The sequence below is a fragment of the Puma concolor genome, chromosome A2 (assembly GCF_028749965.1).
Source record: "Puma concolor isolate L17-30 chromosome A2, mPumCon1.1.hap2, whole genome shotgun sequence".
Taxonomy (NCBI): Eukaryota; Metazoa; Chordata; class Mammalia; order Carnivora; family Felidae; genus Puma; species Puma concolor.
This window is the reverse complement of record NC_141668.1, coordinates 7,530,180-7,546,690: the sequence shown is the minus strand read 5'-3', so window position 1 is coordinate 7,546,690 and position 16,511 is coordinate 7,530,180. Positions and strand designations below refer to the sequence as shown.

Below are 16,511 nucleotides of genomic sequence, written 5' to 3'. Positions count from 1 at the left end.
TCTCAGCTTTTGTATGTTCTTGAAGAATAGTTTGGCTGGGAATAGAATTCAAAGCTGACTGTGATTCCCTCTCAACATACGGAATGTGTTATTGTGCTGTCTTCTGGCTTCCTCTGCAACTGCTGAGAAATCACACAAGAGCCAAAATATTGTCCTTTTAGGGGTGATCTCACATTTGCCTCTGGCTACCTGCAAAAGACAGAGTCCTCGCCCTCAGCCAGGAGACCAAGTGCACCCTGGAGAGTGCGGGGACCAGCTGAGGGGCGTGTGGGAAGATGGGAGGAGGGGACAAACACATCACCTGAGCAGAGCTGCCCGCTTGGGTGTGTGTGATCTCTGCTTCTGCACCAAGAGGAGGGGAAATTGGAACTTCTTTACCACCCCTGGTGACCAAAACGCTAGGGGGCACCCAGATTTGAACTGGGGACCTCTTGATCTGCAGTCAAATGCTCTACCCCTGAGCTATACCCCCCACTATACCAGTGGGGCCCAATTAACACCCTTTGCCTCCACAGCCACACCCAGGGCTTAGGCTCCGGGTGCCTCTTCAGCACGGTTGGCTGAGTGGCCAGACCTGCTTTACCGCTCACTCCTCTCCCTGCCTGGGAAGCAGCAGCTTTCACTCACAACTCCGTCCCGGGCGAGGGCAGCAACTTGGGCAGCATTCCCCGACAGCCGGGAGGATCTCTCGGAACATCCGTCTTGTGGGTTTTGTGCTGAGCACCTGCAAACCGAGAATCAAAATGCCCAGTGGCTGGCCAAGCATGAACACCCTGAAAAAGGGAGAAGATACGCTGACTGAGAAGGGGTCAGAGCTCTACCCTCGGACGCAGGCTCAGGCCCCTCTGCTGGCCTCGGATCTCCACGTATTCAACCCTTTTAACCGCCTGAAGAAATGATTGGGGAAATGATGGCCCCTCAGTTCCAAGTCCCCCTTTCTGGGCCCCGCTCTGCGATGCTGGCTCCGGGACTCTGTAAACCACGCTTATCCTTTGCCAGGGGGCTTCCTGATTGTTCCCCTGAAGGGCTCTTCGGGGGAGCCCGGAGGGTGGGAGAAGGAAGAAGCCCGTGTTCTGCCTGCTGGGGCTCCTGTCGGTGTCACCGGGCAGCGACAGTCCGTCCCAGGAGCGTCCGGGATTGCCACCTGCGGTTTGGCGTTCACGGGACCAGCCTTGCCCCGACTCTTCAGGGCCACCAGTGCCTCCTTAGAGATCTGAGTCGGGGGCCCACCGAGATCCTCCCCAAGCCTGTGAGATTTAACAAGTTCCTCCTTTTCTGTTTGCTCCCCCAGCCCTAGAGTGATAGCGGCCTCTTGTCTTCGAGTTCTCGGAGTTCTGGTCGTTGTGGGTTGAATTGTGTCCTCCCGAGGAGACATGTCACCGCGGCGGTGTGTCCCCAAGCCAAGGAACTCGAAGAACTGCCACCGGACACGGAAAGCTAGAAGACACGAGGGAGGACCGTCCTCTTCAGAGAGGACACAGCCCTGCCCACACCTTGGTTTCAGACTCCGGGCCCCCAGGGCTGTGAGACAATACATTTCTGTTGTTCTAAGCTTCCCAGCTCGTGGTCTTTGGCTGCAGCAGCTTTTGGACCCTGATGCACTGGTTAACGATTATTATTATTTTAAAAATTTTTTAATTTTTATTTATTTATTTATTTATTTTTAAATTTACATCCAAATTAGTTAGCATCTAGTGCAACAATGATTTCAGGAGTAGATTCCTTAATGCCCCTTACCCACTTAGCCCATTGCCCCCTCCTACAGACCCCTCTAGTAAACCCTCTATTTGTTCTTCATATTTAAGAGTCTCTTATGTTTTGTCCCCCTCCCTGTTTTTGTATTATTTTTGTTTCTCTTCCCTTAAATTGATCTGTTTTGTCTCTTAAAGTCCTCATATGAGTGAAGTCGTACGATATCTGTCTTTCTCTGAGTGACTAATTTCACTTAGCATCATCCCCTCCAGTTCCATCCTCGTAGTTGCAAATGGCAAGATTTCATTCTTTTTGATTGCCAAGTAATACTCCATCGTATGTATAGACCACACCTCCTTTATCCATCCATCCACCGATGGCCATTTGGGCTCTTTCCATCCTTTGGCTCTTGTCGATAGTGCTGCTAGAAACATGGCTGTGCATGTGTCCCTTCGAAACAGCACACCTGTATCCCGTGGATAAATGCCTAGTAGTGCAATTGCTGGGTCATAGGTAGTTCTGTGTTTAGTTTTTTGAGGAACCTCCATACTGTTTTCTAGAGTGGCTGCACCAGCTTACATTCCCATGATTATTTCTATTAAATACTCTGCTCAAATCATGGAGGCAGCTTTTGTTTCTGGACTGGACCCTGGATGCTACTGAAATTGGTACCATTGTGGTCCTGGGGAAACAGACCCTCAGAGAGGGCACTGGGGATAGATTCGGTCTTGTCCTTGGTCTTCAAGGTGGTGCTGAGAGCCTGACTCGCCCCCGCATCTATGATGTGGCCATAAATGTGCTGGCTCGTAGACTCTACCTGCCTCATCCTGTGAAGGGAACTAGAGTCTGGTGTCCATACAACTTGATTTCGTCATTTCAGTTCAAGGAGGAAAAAAACATGCTCTCGAAGGGGGCACCTGGATTTGAACCAGGGACCTCTTGATCTGCAGTCAAATGCTCTACCACTGAGCTATACCCCCACCTGCTAGAGGAGCTGTGTAATTAATAAACTTCTTACACTTCTACACGCAAGCTGCTCATTCAGACTCAGAGAATTGCTAGTTCTGTGCAACAATAAATGCACTGTCTCGTGCCATAACTGTCCTCCTTTTCACGAAAGACACCATCCCTTCTTGGCATCAGCTTGGAAGATCACTGAAGGTTCCATCTGAGACAACGGAGTCTGTGCCTGGCTTGGTATTTGGGCAGAAGGTGAAGCCCAGAGGTAAAGCTGCTGTTTATTGAACAGTGACTAGAATGTTCATTGCCAGCTTTTCAATTTTTGTCATATGAAGGTTTAAATTTCGATATGGTCAAGTTGATCCTTTATAGTTTTTCATTTGGGGGCTATGTTTGAGCACCTGGATGGCTCAGTTGTTTGAGCGTCTGACTTTGGCTCAGGTCATGGCCTCAAGGTCCGTGGGTTTGAGCCCCGTGTTGGGCTCTATGCTGACAGCTCGGGGCCTAGAGCCTGCTTTGGATTCTGTGTCCCCCTTCTCTGTCTGCCCCTCCCCTGCTCGTGCTCTCAGAAAGAAATATTGACTTTTTAAAAAAAAAAAAAGAAAATATCCTTCCTTGGGTCAGGATGGCATCCCTGTCCTCCTTTCGAGCTTTGCGTGTTCGATACAGCTGTGACGCACCTGCTGATTTCTGGTGGAAACAGAGGATGACGCCCACTGCTGACTCGTGCCAGTGGGTGCGACGGTTTCTTCCGCATGTCGGTTCTGCAGCTTGCTTCGGGGCATTGCTCCTAGAAGTTTAACTCGGAGACTCAGTTTCCACCACTCTTCCCTAGTGAGATATATATTCGTAATGAACTTTAAAGGCTCAACCTAGCTTCCGTTGCCGGTACCTCAGGGCCCTGACTGCCTCGGCGAGCTAAATCCCAAGTGCCTTCTGTTCCACACGGCCAACAAACGCGTCTCCAAGGGGGAGGAAGTGAAGCAAAGCCTTCCCAGCTTTCTGCAGTGAAGGGTCAGCTTTATTTTTATTTTCTTAAAATCTGTCATGGCTCAATACCAGTGCAACAGACTTGGCTTTGAGACCCTCCCTCCAGCCCCACACGACGCCAGAGCTGGCTGCCATTGGATCATTGTAGAATTCATAAGCATTGACACCGAGTTCACGGACAACACGTTGAGTGGCACCAGTCCCAAGGACATGTTGACCGTGAACTTCTCCGGAACAGAAGGATGGCTTCACTGCTCTGTTAGGATAGTTACGGGACCCCTCTGTAGAACCGCCTTTTCCAATGGGCCGAAGATTCACACTCCACCGGTTAGGAACTGCGTTCAGCTGCTGGTAACTGACTAGAAATGAGAGTGCTGTTGTGCTAAAGTGTGCACACTCACTACGGTATCGTGCATTCCTAGCGCGAAAGAAAGGAAGTTCCTGGGGGGACTTCTAGCCAAGGAAGCTGCCAAATGCACATGGCCCCTGAGCTCCCTTTATTCCACAGAGGGGTGGGTGTGGACCAGGTAGAGTTGGGTGCACCGGGGAACGTGCACCCGTAGAAGGACCTTTCCTTGGGCTGCTTTATATTGTCATGGGGGAGCTAGGAAGGCCTCGGGAACACCTGCTTGCCCATAACGATGGAAGTTTCCTGGTCAAGAGAGTGACTGTGTTAGAAAAGCCTCCTTCTCATGACTAATTCGGACCAACTGAGCTAGGGGCTTGATATGTTGTTGATGGGGAAAGGGCACGAGCCTTCAGAGTCAACTTGATTTGTGGTATAAACAAGCTAGACATATACACCTTTCTTTTGGAAACCCGACGTGTGTGGGGTGAGCAGACCAGGACTGGCATGGCCACTCTGGGGTGTCTTTAGGGTCACAGGCTCCTTTTAGCTCTCTGGGCAGCCTTTCTTGAAATGTGGATCCCATCCTCAAGGTCGACCCATGGTGCAAGTTGGCAGCTGGTGCTCCAGCCATCACATCTATGCTCCAAGTGGGAAGCAGGAGTAAAGGCCAAAAAAAGGGACATGTTGTGTTTGTCTATCTCTTAAGCTTTCCCAGAAGTCTTGTCCAATGATTGCTTCTTCTCCCTCATTTCCTCCTGTAGCCAAAGAGAGGCCAGGAAATGTGGTCTTGTAGGAGGGACATAACTGCTGGGTAAAAAAATCAGGGGTCTGTTACTAAGGAAGAGGGGAGGACGTATATTAGGTAGTTAACTGGAGAGCTTTGCCCCTTCCACACACACACACGTATCTGTGTGCACACACACGCACGTGCGTGTAGCACAGTTTCTACTTTTTCTTTTTTTTTTTTTTTTGGCAAAGTGGGTAAAATGTAGCCAGTATCTAGGGTCACCCCGTTGCATGACCGCAGGGTGCTATGTAATTGGTGGAATCGTATAATACACACCCTGTATATCTCTACGTGGCTGCCCTATCCATAACCAGCTCGGAGCCCAGAGCCTGCTTCGGATTCTGTGTCTCCCTCTCTCTCTGACCCTCCCCTGCTCACACTCTGTCTCTCTCTCTTAAAAATAAATAAACGTTACATTTTTTTTTTTTAATTGTGGTAAAAGACCCCGGACATAAAATGAGTTACCTTAACCATGCTTAAGCGCACGGTTCAGGGGCATTAAGTACACGCACACTGTCGTGTACACAGCACCCCATCCATTTCCTGAACTTCTCCATCTTCCCCAACTGAAAGCCTGTCCCCATTCAGCAATAACTCCCCGCCCCTCGCCCCCAGTCCCCGACAGCTACCCTTCCACTTTCTGTCGCCATGATTTTCACCGCCTCGTGTAAGTCAGCCCTTTTCATACTCGTTTGAGTGGCTGGATTTTTATCATATCTTTTATTGCAAGCTGCCTCGGATTCAATTTGTTGTTTTTTTTTTTTTGAAGCAAGCTTGGGCTAAACAAATAAAACCTGGATGGTAATAATTAGGCACGAGGGAAACAGCCAGAAAGCCTGGGGCAGACTTCCTCTATCCCTTTGGGAAATGAGTGTGGCTGAGGATGTAAACATGAAACACAAGAGAAATGCCACAGGGGGAACATTCGAGTCTTTTACTACATGTTGGAAATCTAGATTCCAGGAGGCTGGGCCTACCGGGGAGCAAGGAGCTGCCCTTCCCCTGGAGTGAAAGGCCCGTGAGACAGAGTCACTTGGATTTGAACCAAGCACCTGTTGGTCTGCAAGGAAAAGCCCAGGGGTGGGCGCAGTGGGAGGGCCCGGGACTGGGCACAGGATGCTTGCTCTCAAATAGCCCCAGCTCGACGGCAATATATTTTTCTAGTACTGAGCCATCATTGTGTTTCTGTTTGACTCTTTCCTGGTTATGTTGTCCAATACTATTGGACACGATTTTCTACTATTTTTTCTAAGTTTATTTATTTACTTAGAGAGAGAGAGAGAGAGCGCACGGGGGGGCAGAGAGAGGGGGAGAAAGAGAGAATCCCAAGCAGGCTCTGCACCGTCAGCACAGAACCCGACGTGGGGCTTGAACTCACGAACCATGAAATCATGACCTGAGCCAAAACCAGGAGTCAGGTGCTCAATCGACTGAGCCACCCGGGCGCCCCAGGATTTTTCTGTTATTGTATTTAAATGTCTCTGAAGTGAGATTGGCCTTCCCTGGTCCAGGAGGACAGTTCGTTGCTCAACAGCGTCCGAGTAGCTGCGGTCTGTACTAGAACCTCCCCGTAAGCTCTCAAGGTCCCCGTGTAGGAGGATGGAGGCTAGTCAAGCTCCCAAGACGCCAGACACACACATCCAAATGAGGTTCTATATGTGGCACTTTCCCTTTATTCAAAAAAAAAAAAAAAAAAAAGAGTCAAGAGTGTCGGTAAGTGGATGATTTTTTTCCCACGGTTATCAACAAGGCTTTGATGAACGTGAACATAACCCGTTGCCTGCTGCTCTCGGTTTCCCGAGGACTGATTCCTAAAAGTGGCACGTCAGGCTCCAAGGACGTGGCTCACGGCGGCGCTTCTCAGCAAGCGTGGCCGGGGGCTGTCCTGTGCTCTCCGCTTCTCGTCCCTCCCCTGTGGTCCTGCCGGGTTTCCACGTCGACTCTGCCCCTCCCAGAGGGTTCTCCGTCGGCCCCGAAACAGGTGTCCAGAAATCCTGAACGGGCAGAACTTCAGTGTAGTACGGAGCTTGGCGCCCAGACGTGCATACCAGACCCCTGAATTTATAGAGGAGACCTGATTTGACCTGGCCCTCAAGACCCCCCCTAATTAGACTCTCCAAGACAGACACCGAATAAGCCAGAATGCCCTCCAGGTTACCTGGGAAACCAGATTAGCTCTCAGAAGGTTGCTCAGTGAAGATATGCAGTCAGAGCAAATGGAATCGAATGCTCCCGAGGCTTTTTTTTCCTCAGGCCATGGAACATTTTCACGACTTATTCCTGTTCCAAAGTACTGTCCCTTCTCTAGAGGCCACATCCTCCAAAGTGGGAATCCCGGTGTGTCCTCAGTGACTTGTGCTAGGTCGCTGCGTCCTGTCACCCCCTCTCCTGACCACATGCACCCCTCCCTTCTCCGTCTAGTCTCTCAACTCTGTGACCTGCTTCTGAATCAATCTTGTGACCTCTGTGTATCAACCTGGGTCCACAAATCGAGGGCTAGAGGGTCCATCACTTCATTTTTCTGTGACACAACTTGATCTCTCTTTTGTGTCCCGTCCTGCTGAATGACAGAAATTTAGTCACCCAACTCTGGGGCCCCGCACAACTTCCCCTGTGCTGCACTTAAGTTCCGCTGCCTGGAGAAGTCACTTTGAATGATCTTCCCGTAAACACGACTCTCTGGGTCATTTCCGCTGATGGCCAGTCCTATCCATTTTTTGCCGATTCTAGTTTTGCTCCCATGGGCCAATATTATCTTCAAGTTTCAGGGGCATCACCATCCCAAATATAAACCAAAGTGGGAGGGGGTCCCAGGAGTTGGAGGGAAGCACTTTCCCCTAATCTCTGGGCAAGATGAGTCATTTACCCAATCCCCGAGGCGGGGACCCAGCTGGGGCGGGGGGCACAGAGTAGCCAAGGCCCATGAACGTGCCCCGTACACTTGTTACCTCGCCCTCTGTTGCTAGCGATGCTCCTGATGTGAAAGGAGCCCGAAACCATAGCGACTGGTTCTATGAGCGGGCGTCTTTTTTTCTCCCTGCTCGTCAGCAAAGTTCCTTTTGAGAAGTCGGCCTCTCTCCGTGGCGCTAAGAGGAATAAAGAACATTGTCCCGCTCACACGCCAATGCACGGCTTGTTAATGTCAGATACAAACCCTAATCGGAACCAGAAAATGAAAAATCGTATTGTTTTTTTCACTGGGGGGCACCATTTCCTTCTGTTATATTCAAAAACACTTATCCATGGGAAAGGAACTTTTAAATTTTTATTCTGGAACATCTCAAGTATATACGAAAGTAGTGGCATCCATCATCCCGTGTATGGGCCAGGGTTCTCCACAGAGACAGAAACAGAAACGAGAATGAATGGATTCTTAAATGCATATTTTATGTGTTTCAATCAGTTACGCTCGTTTTTCTTCTGGGTCCTCCAATTGTCCCACCTTTGGCTCTGTCCACGTGACACGCTTCTATCAGTCTTGGGGAATTTCCTTGTTTCCTGTGGGGGTGAGTGTGAGGGTGTGTGTTTGCGTGCGTCTGCGCGAGCAAACTGAGACTGCCAGGCTGGGCGGGCCGCCTTTAAGGAGGCATCGAGCCCCATCACAGAGGCTGACTTGAGTTTGTCTGCAAGGTGGAGGGGGGTGGCCCCCACTGGACAAGCGTTGGCTGGAACTTGCCAGGCTGGGAAGGACAGGTTCGGGTTGTGGAGGAGCTTGACTCCCAAGAGAACACGGAGTCTTTGGAGAGGACTCCTGGAGACCCTCGAAAGACCAGGGCTCAGGCCCGATGGAGGGGAGTCCCACAGAAGCTTCTTGCCTGGAAGTGGCTGGGGCCGACCTGGCCGAGGAGTGGGCCTCAGTGCAGACTTTCCACGCTGGAGATTCTGGCAAAACACAGAACAGAGCAGGACATTCAAACGGACCCATGCTGGGTTCCCCTCCAATCTTGGTGGGTGAGACCTCATATGTTTTATTTTTTTCAACGTTTATTTATTTTTGGGACAGAGAGAGACAGAGCACGAACAGGGGAGGGGCAGAGAGAGAGGGAGACACAGAATCGGAAACAGGCTCCAGGCTCTGAGCCATCAGCCCAGAGCCCGATGCGGGGCTCGAACTCACGGACCGCGAGATCGTGACCTGGCTGAAGTCGGACGCTTAACCGACTGCACCACCCAGGCGCCCCTAGACCTCATTTGTTTTAAAACCGTAAATTATAGTGGGGGCACCTGGGTGGCTCAGGTGGCTAAGCGGCCGAATCTTGATTTCAGCTCAGGTCATGATCTCGCAGCTTGTGAGATCGAGCCCCGAGTCAGGCTCTGCACTGCTGGCGGAGGCCCTGTTCGGGATTCTCCCTCCCTCCCTTTCTCTCTGCCCCTCACCCGCTAGCTCTCTCTCTCAAAATAAATAGTAAAAAAATAAAACTGTAGATTGTACTTTTGAAAGGTAAATACTGAAGTCACAGGGTTCACATGACACGATGTACAAAAGGCACAAAAAAGTATGCATGGAAAGGCACTGTCCCACGTGTCCAGGTCACGAAATGTTAGTGCCGAGACGAAATGAGCTAACAAGCCACGGAAAGACGTGGAGAAAGCTTCGATGCCTAGTACTAACCGAAGAAGCCAATCTGGAAAGGGTACATCCCTTACGGCTTTCCAGAAAAGGCAAAGCTATGGAGATGGTAAAAAGTTCAGCGGTTGCCAGGGGGTTCAGGGATGAGGAGAGAGATTAATCAGGCAGAGCACAGAGGATTTTTTCCGGGGGTGGGCGGGGGTGTGTGTGAAAGTACTCCGTGTGATCCTGTAGTAATGGATACATGTTGTCGTGCATTTGTCCAAACCCATGGACAACAGCCAGACTGAACCCTCGGGTCCACCGTGCACTTGGGTGATTGTGTTGTGTCCCTGTGTGCTCATCCCAGATGACCCACTCCGGTGAGGGATGTTGACAGTGGGGAGGCTGTGTGCTGGTGGGGGGTGGGGAGGCGGGGGTATATGGGAAATTTCTGCCCCTTCCTCTCAATTTTGCTGTGATCCTGAAACTAAAAAAAAATAAGATCTTAAAAATAAATAGATTTAAAGAATAAAATGAGAAAAAAGGCATGCGGTGAAAATTCTCCCTCTTACTCGTCTGACAAGCCTCCCGTTCCTGGTGCTTGGAGGAAAGCCATACTAGCCGTTTCTTTTACAGTCTTCCCCGGTCTGTACATGTAATTAACCCATAGGCTCTCTCGGATTTTTTTGATAAACACAAATGGTGGCGTGACCAACACACTGTATCGCCCTTACTTTTCTCATGTAATTTAGTTTTATATAAATAATGGTGTTCCTTGGGACAGAGCCTCAAAGCTCTCAGGAATGTCATGATGTGACAGCAGTGAGTAGAAGGAATTTTTGGGATAATTGTAAGGGACCAGCGACGCCCAGACTTGAACCAGGGACCTTATAATCTGCAGCCAGGCAACTTGCCCCTGAGCTATACTCCCTGCTAGGATAAGCTACCTTGCTCAGGACTTTTCACTTGGGTACCACACCCAAGACCCCTGTGGAACTGGACCTAATGTTTACTGAACATTTCTAGTGTGCCAGATAAACTATTCTAAGGGCTTTATATACAGAGAGGTAGATAGGGATCTAGATAGGTCTATACCATTTAAAAACCGTTTGTGCCCGTGCTGTCGCCCCCCCCACCATCAGCATCCTCGTCGCGGATGACGATGACACAGGAGATCAAGGCAACTTGTCCCACCTGACAGAGTAAATGACACGAGCGTTAACCCCCACTTTACTCAGACCCCTACCTCACACTCATCTGAAGAGCTTTGTCTTCTAAATATTTTTGTGGCAATATCTGTCTTCTAAATGCTGTGTGGAAGAAACGTACCTTGAATGGACGCAAAAAGACAGGCACTATGAAAATTTTGTGACTAAAATATTTACATATGGCAATGCGCACACACACACACACACACACACACACACAGAAATTAGCACCAAGAATACTCTAATTAGCGTATTTTGCCCCGAGCTTCCCAGTTGCCTTAGCACCCTTATTAAAGCATTTTCATTAAATGTACGAGGGTCTGCAGAGAAAATTGAAGGTGGCTGTCCAGGGACCTGGAAATCCGTGGGTTTCCTCCACCTTCCCAGAGCCGCCTGCCTACTACCGGGGTCTCTTCTCTGTAATTGGGGGAGCAGCCCACCGCACTGCGGGGAGCAGAGGAGCCTCTCTGTACCCTGACCAGCACACCTACCTATCCCCTCCAAACTGCTAGAAGCAACTGGAGGCTTCCCCTGCTCAGGAGCTGCCCACCATCTGCATACAGGTGGCTGGTTCCGATCGATGGGTGCCTTGGAGGAAACTGCACACCAGATTTCAAAGAGTCCCCAAATCCCACAAAACATGAAGTATCTCATTTATAATTAAAAAAAAATTTTTTTAAACGTTTATTCATTTTTGAGAGAAGAGAGCATGAGCGGGGGAGGGGCAAAGAGAGAGAGAGAGAGACAGAATCGGAAGCAGGCTCCAGGCTTTGAGCCGTCAGCACAGAGCCCGACGCGGGGCTCGAACTCATGGGCTGAGAGATCATGACCTGAAGTCCCACGCTCCACTGCCTGAGCCACCCAGGCACCCCTATACGTTTTTATATTGATTACATGTTGAAATGATAACGTTTTGGATATATTGCATTAAACATATGGCACTTAGTGTCGCTGATTTTTACTTTATATTTTTAAAAAGTTCTCACTTTTGTTGAGATATAATTGACACACCACATTATATGTTGGAATTGAGAAATGACCACCCTCGTAAGTCTAGTTCACATCCATCAGTTATATATATTTTTCCTTGTGATGGCAACTTTTAAGATCTACTCTCTTAGCAACTCCCAAATATACAACACGGTACAGTTATCTACAACCACCTGGCGACCCCGGGACTTCCTTGTGACCCCCTTCCCCCCATCGGGCCCTTTTTTGCTTTATTTAAAGTGCCTACTAGAAAACATAAACTTGGAAACATAGTTTGCGTTCTACTTCCGGGCTGGGGTAGACCTTGGCCTCCGCAAGGCCGACCTCGCTGGTGGGCGTTGCCTGTGACCCCAGAGCCCGGCCCCCTCCCCCAAAGGATTGGCTCCGTGTTTCTCTCTGGTCCGGAGCTCTGGGAGCTGGGCAAGAAAGGACGCCGGTGGTTGCTTTCAGCTCCACGTTGCAGCCAGGACGAGTGATAAAACACACGGCTCACACAGGGGGCACCCGGATTTGAACCGGGGACCTCTTGATCTGCAGTCAAATGCTCTACCCCTGAGCTATACCCCCGGGCCTGCGTGCTGCGTCTCACGCACGCTCTTCTGCGCACGCAGCCACACCCGGCCCCGCCGGCCTCGGTGCCCTCCGCGCCTCCGGCTTCGCGCCAAACTGGCCTTTCTTCCCCGAACCCCCGCTCGCTCTCTTGCCCGAGTTAGGTGGCTCTCCTGATCTTGCGCCACAGCCAGAGGCAGCAGAGGTTCGGGACCCTCTCCTCACCTAGACCCCGAAACCCAGGCCTCCTGGAGCCCCTCGCCACGCCCAGCGCCGGGTCTAACCTGCGTTTTCGCCTAGCAGCTTCTCTCGTCTGCCCCTTTCCGCCCTTTCTCCCCTTTGCCCTGCTTCTCTCCTCTTCGCCGCCTGTCCCTCCTCTTCCCACTGCTCTCTGATGTCACTCATGGCCCTGCGCACCACTCTCCTCTCCTAGTCACCGAGACCTTGGGGGCCCCTTACCAAATCAGGTATTGCCTTCCCCAAGCTAACACCTTACCTGGGCTGTATGTAAATGGCAGACCAGGCCCAGTAAATACAACGGGAACAGGTTGGAAGCTAAGAGAACTGTGAAAGTAACAGGTGCACCACGGGAGGACTTGTCCTGGTAAATACTAGAACAGCTACTGAAACACACCACTGAAAACAGCCTAAGGGCAGAAACACCCGAAACCCGGACCTGGGAATCCACATGGTATAGACACAAATGTCACAAAATAACCGCAGATGTTTACCGAGCAGCCATTATGTTCACGACAGCCCCGTAAGGTTAGGGCCTATGATTCTTAAACCCATTTTACAGATGAGGAAACCGAGGCACCCAGATGTTACATAAATAGCCCAACGTGAAATGACTAGTAAGTAGGGTTGCAAACTTAAGCAGTCTGGCTTGCCCACACGCTTCGCCACAGTGTTTTACTTGCGTGATGGCTACGGCAGTCATAAACGCATAGGGGAAAGGAAAGGTCATTTGTGTAAATTATACTAGGAGAATTCAGTTGGCCATTTGGGAAAAATAATTAAAGTAGCAACTAAACTTCTCTTTGTATAGCAAAATAAAGTCCAAGTGGACTAAAGCATTATGTATAAATAAATGAAAGTACAGGGTATAAATGGATATTTATACTATGAATATCAAACTGATTTCTGAACAGCAAGGAAAGCATTTCACTGGATAAGTCCCAACAGAAAATACCGATAGATTTGGCGATATAAGCATTAAAAGTTTAGGTATATGAACAAAATCAAAAGGTTAATAGCAAGTTGGGAAAATATTCTCATCATTTACGATAGGCAAAATATTACAAATTAATATCCTTCACATGTAAAGAGCCCACATATAATGAAAAGGCCATCAAGGATGTGTTCAATCTCAGTAAATCAGAATACATCTTAGTAAAAGCAAAGAAATACAAATTAAAACAGCATTATAATATTTTTCATCCATCAAATTAGAAAAATATTTTTCTGCAATAAAATGTGTTGCTTTCAAAATCAGAAAAACCAAGAAACATTACAAACTTAAGACTATTCCCTTCTAGTAACTGCCAGCAACACCGTCTCTGATTGCCATAACTAATAAGTTAATTGCTTTAAGATCAAAAGAATCAGTGGAATGCTAATTTGGGAAATCTGCCTTATAGTTCACATATAGCTCATTTCAGCTTTCGTAGGAATCGTTACTTCCATCCTGAAGATGACACAGCCTCAGAAAGTTTCCAAAAGACTCAGTTTCAAGACCTTCTGGTCCAAGTCCATGGCTGTTCCCACCATACCACACTTCTCCCGTCCTTCTGTGGGGAGCGGTGGGTAATTGGAAGAACAGGAAGGTGGAATCGCAGGAGGGTGGAATGAGTTACCGCCTCATCCGCTGTCTTGCCCCCATCCGTGTTAGGATGTGTGCCAATCTAAAATACTAACAATGGCGCCGATATGTTGAGTGTTGGCTACGTTGGAGGCACTCACGTACCTCTTCTCATTTAATCCTCCCAAGGACTCTTTGAGGTAGGTACACTTACCATCTCCTGTGAAGCAGCTAGGATTGCCCCCATTTTGCAGATGAAGAAACACGAAACCAGAGGGCTTAGATACTTTCATTCATTTAATGAATACTTAGTAAGTATCCACTCCGTTCCAGCTTCTAGTCTAGCACTGAGGGCTCAGCAGTGAACGAGGTAAACTAACAAGGTCTCTGCCCTCCGGGCCCCTGTAATTTCCGAGAGGTGTGGGGGGAACAGACAAGAAAACAAATAAAGGAACCAGATCGTTGCAGATACTGACGTTACAATAGGAACACAAAGCCAGGGTGATGTGATGGAAGATGATGGGGGGTGGGAGGGAGGGGTCAGGGAAGTGACCGTTTGAGTGGAAGTCTGAATGATCAGCCAGCGGGTAAAATGCAGATGCAGAGCATTCCAGGCTGTGGTACAGTGACTGCCAAGGCGTGAAGGCAGAAACTAGCTTGGCAGGATGGAGGGGTGTGAACAGTGCCAGTGTGGCTGTGGCAAAGGGACAGAGCAGGACAGGGGTTCAAGTAGAGGTCAGCGAGGTGGGGGAGAGTCAGATGGTGGGCGTTATTTCATGTGCCACCAAGGGAAGGGTGGAGCCTGGACTGAATACAGATTGTCTCCTCCCGGGGGACGGGGCCACTCAGAACTTCCTAATGGGCTCCCCCAGGTGGTCTCAACACGGGACCTGTCGTCTCTGGCACGATTGCAACAGGCTTCCCGTGTCAGTCTGTCAGTCCCTTTGGCTACAAATTTAGGTTTGTTATTGTTCATTCAGTCCACCTGGTCCCTGTCCTCATGGAAACAACTTTCTTTTTTAAAGACATTTTTAAAAAAATGCTTATTTTTGAGAGAGAGAGAGCACAAGCGGGGGGAGGGCAGAGAGAGAGAGAGGGAGACACAGAATCCGAAGCAGGCTCCAGGCTCTGAGTTGTCAACACAGAGCCTGATACGGGGTTCGAACCCACGAGCCGTGAGGTCATGACTTGAGCTGAAGTTGGACGCTCAACTGACTGAGCCACCCAGGCGCCCCAGGAGACAACTTTCTAATGGAGGACACACACATGTGATCAGAGACGTCTTCAGCGGTAATCGTGATGACTGCCATGGACCCATGTGGGGCGGGATGACCCTAGTCTGTGGGACTCCAGAAGGTTTCTCTGAGGCAGTGGCATTTCCGTAACACCTTGCAGGTAAAAGGGAAGTTAGGCGGAGATGAGCCATCCAGGAGGACTGTGCAGTTCAGGTGGAGGCCTGGGCCAGGAGAGTGAGTGAAGGCCAGGGTGCCTGAGACAGCTTTTTGTGGGTTGAATAGTGTCCCCCCAAATTCATGTTCGTCCAGGAACCTCAGCATGTTGCATTATTCAGAAATACGGTCATTGCAGGGGCACCTGGGTGGCTCAGTTGGTTGAGCGTCCGACTTCGGCTCAGATCACAATCTCAAGGTCCGTGAGTTCGAGCCCCGCGTCTGGCTCTGTGCTGACAGCTCACAGCCTGGAGCCTGCTTCGGATTCTGTGTCTCCCTCTCTCTCTGACCCTCCCCTGTTCATGCTCTGTCTCTCTCTGTCTCAAAAATAAATAAACAACAAAAAAAAAAATACGGTCATTGCAGATTTAATTAGTTAAACTAAAATGAGGTCATACCGGATTAGGGTGGGTCTTTAATCTAATTGGACTCTTGTCTGTATTTTTTTTATGTTTATTTTTGAAAGAGAGAGCCTGCATGAGCAGGGGAAGAGCAGAGAAAGTGGGGGAACAGAGAAAGAGGGTCCCAAGCGGGCTCTGTGTTAACAGTAGAGAGCTGTATGCTGGGGTCGAACTCACAAACTGTGAGATCGTGACCCGAACCAGAGTCCGACGTGTAACAGACTGAGCCACCCAGGTGCCCCAGGACTGTTGTCTTTATAAAAGGAGAGACACATGAGGAGAACACCATGTGAAGACACACACATGCACGGAAAATGCCATGTAACGACAGAGGCAGACATTGGAGTGATGTGTTTCTAAGCCAAGGCATGCCAAGGATTTCTGGCAACCGCCAGGACCTAGAAGCGAGGAACAGATTTCCCCCTCAGTTTCTGTTGGGCAAAGCCACCGGTTTGTGGAACTTTGCTGTGGAAGCCTTAGCAAACGGATACGTGGCCTCAGTTCGGGCTGGAGAGCTGGGAGGAGCCTAGTGGGCCCTGATGGGATTCTGGATTTTTACCCTAAGAGCAATGGGGGAACCGCTGCTCTTAGGGTGACCCACAAAAGAAGGCAGTGATCAAATCTGCATTTTCAGAGGATCCCTCTGGCGGCTCAATGTCTCAAAACCATTCAGTCCATCGAGGGTGGGGCCCCACAATATGACCCAGTCCCGGCTCCAGTGCCTTGCCTGGTCACACAGAACCACACACCGTTGGTAGTTCCTCAAATGCCAGGTGATTGTTAA

General features: G+C 49.6%; 3 non-coding genes across 3 annotated transcripts; all 3 read right to left on the bottom strand.

Moving 5' to 3' along the window:
* Nucleotides 1–400: 400 nt before the first annotated feature.
* On the bottom strand, nucleotides 401–472 carry TRNAC-GCA (transfer RNA cysteine (anticodon GCA)). Its single transcript has one exon. It is a non-coding gene; the product is annotated as a tRNA-Cys (tRNA).
* A 2,128-nt stretch (nucleotides 473–2,600) lies between these two features.
* On the bottom strand, nucleotides 2,601–2,672 carry TRNAC-GCA (transfer RNA cysteine (anticodon GCA)). The gene has a single exon. It is a non-coding gene; the product is annotated as a tRNA-Cys (tRNA).
* A 9,351-nt stretch (nucleotides 2,673–12,023) lies between these two features.
* TRNAC-GCA (transfer RNA cysteine (anticodon GCA)) lies at nucleotides 12,024–12,095 on the bottom strand. The gene has a single exon. It is a non-coding gene; the product is annotated as a tRNA-Cys (tRNA).
* Nucleotides 12,096–16,511: the final 4,416 nt, after the last annotated feature.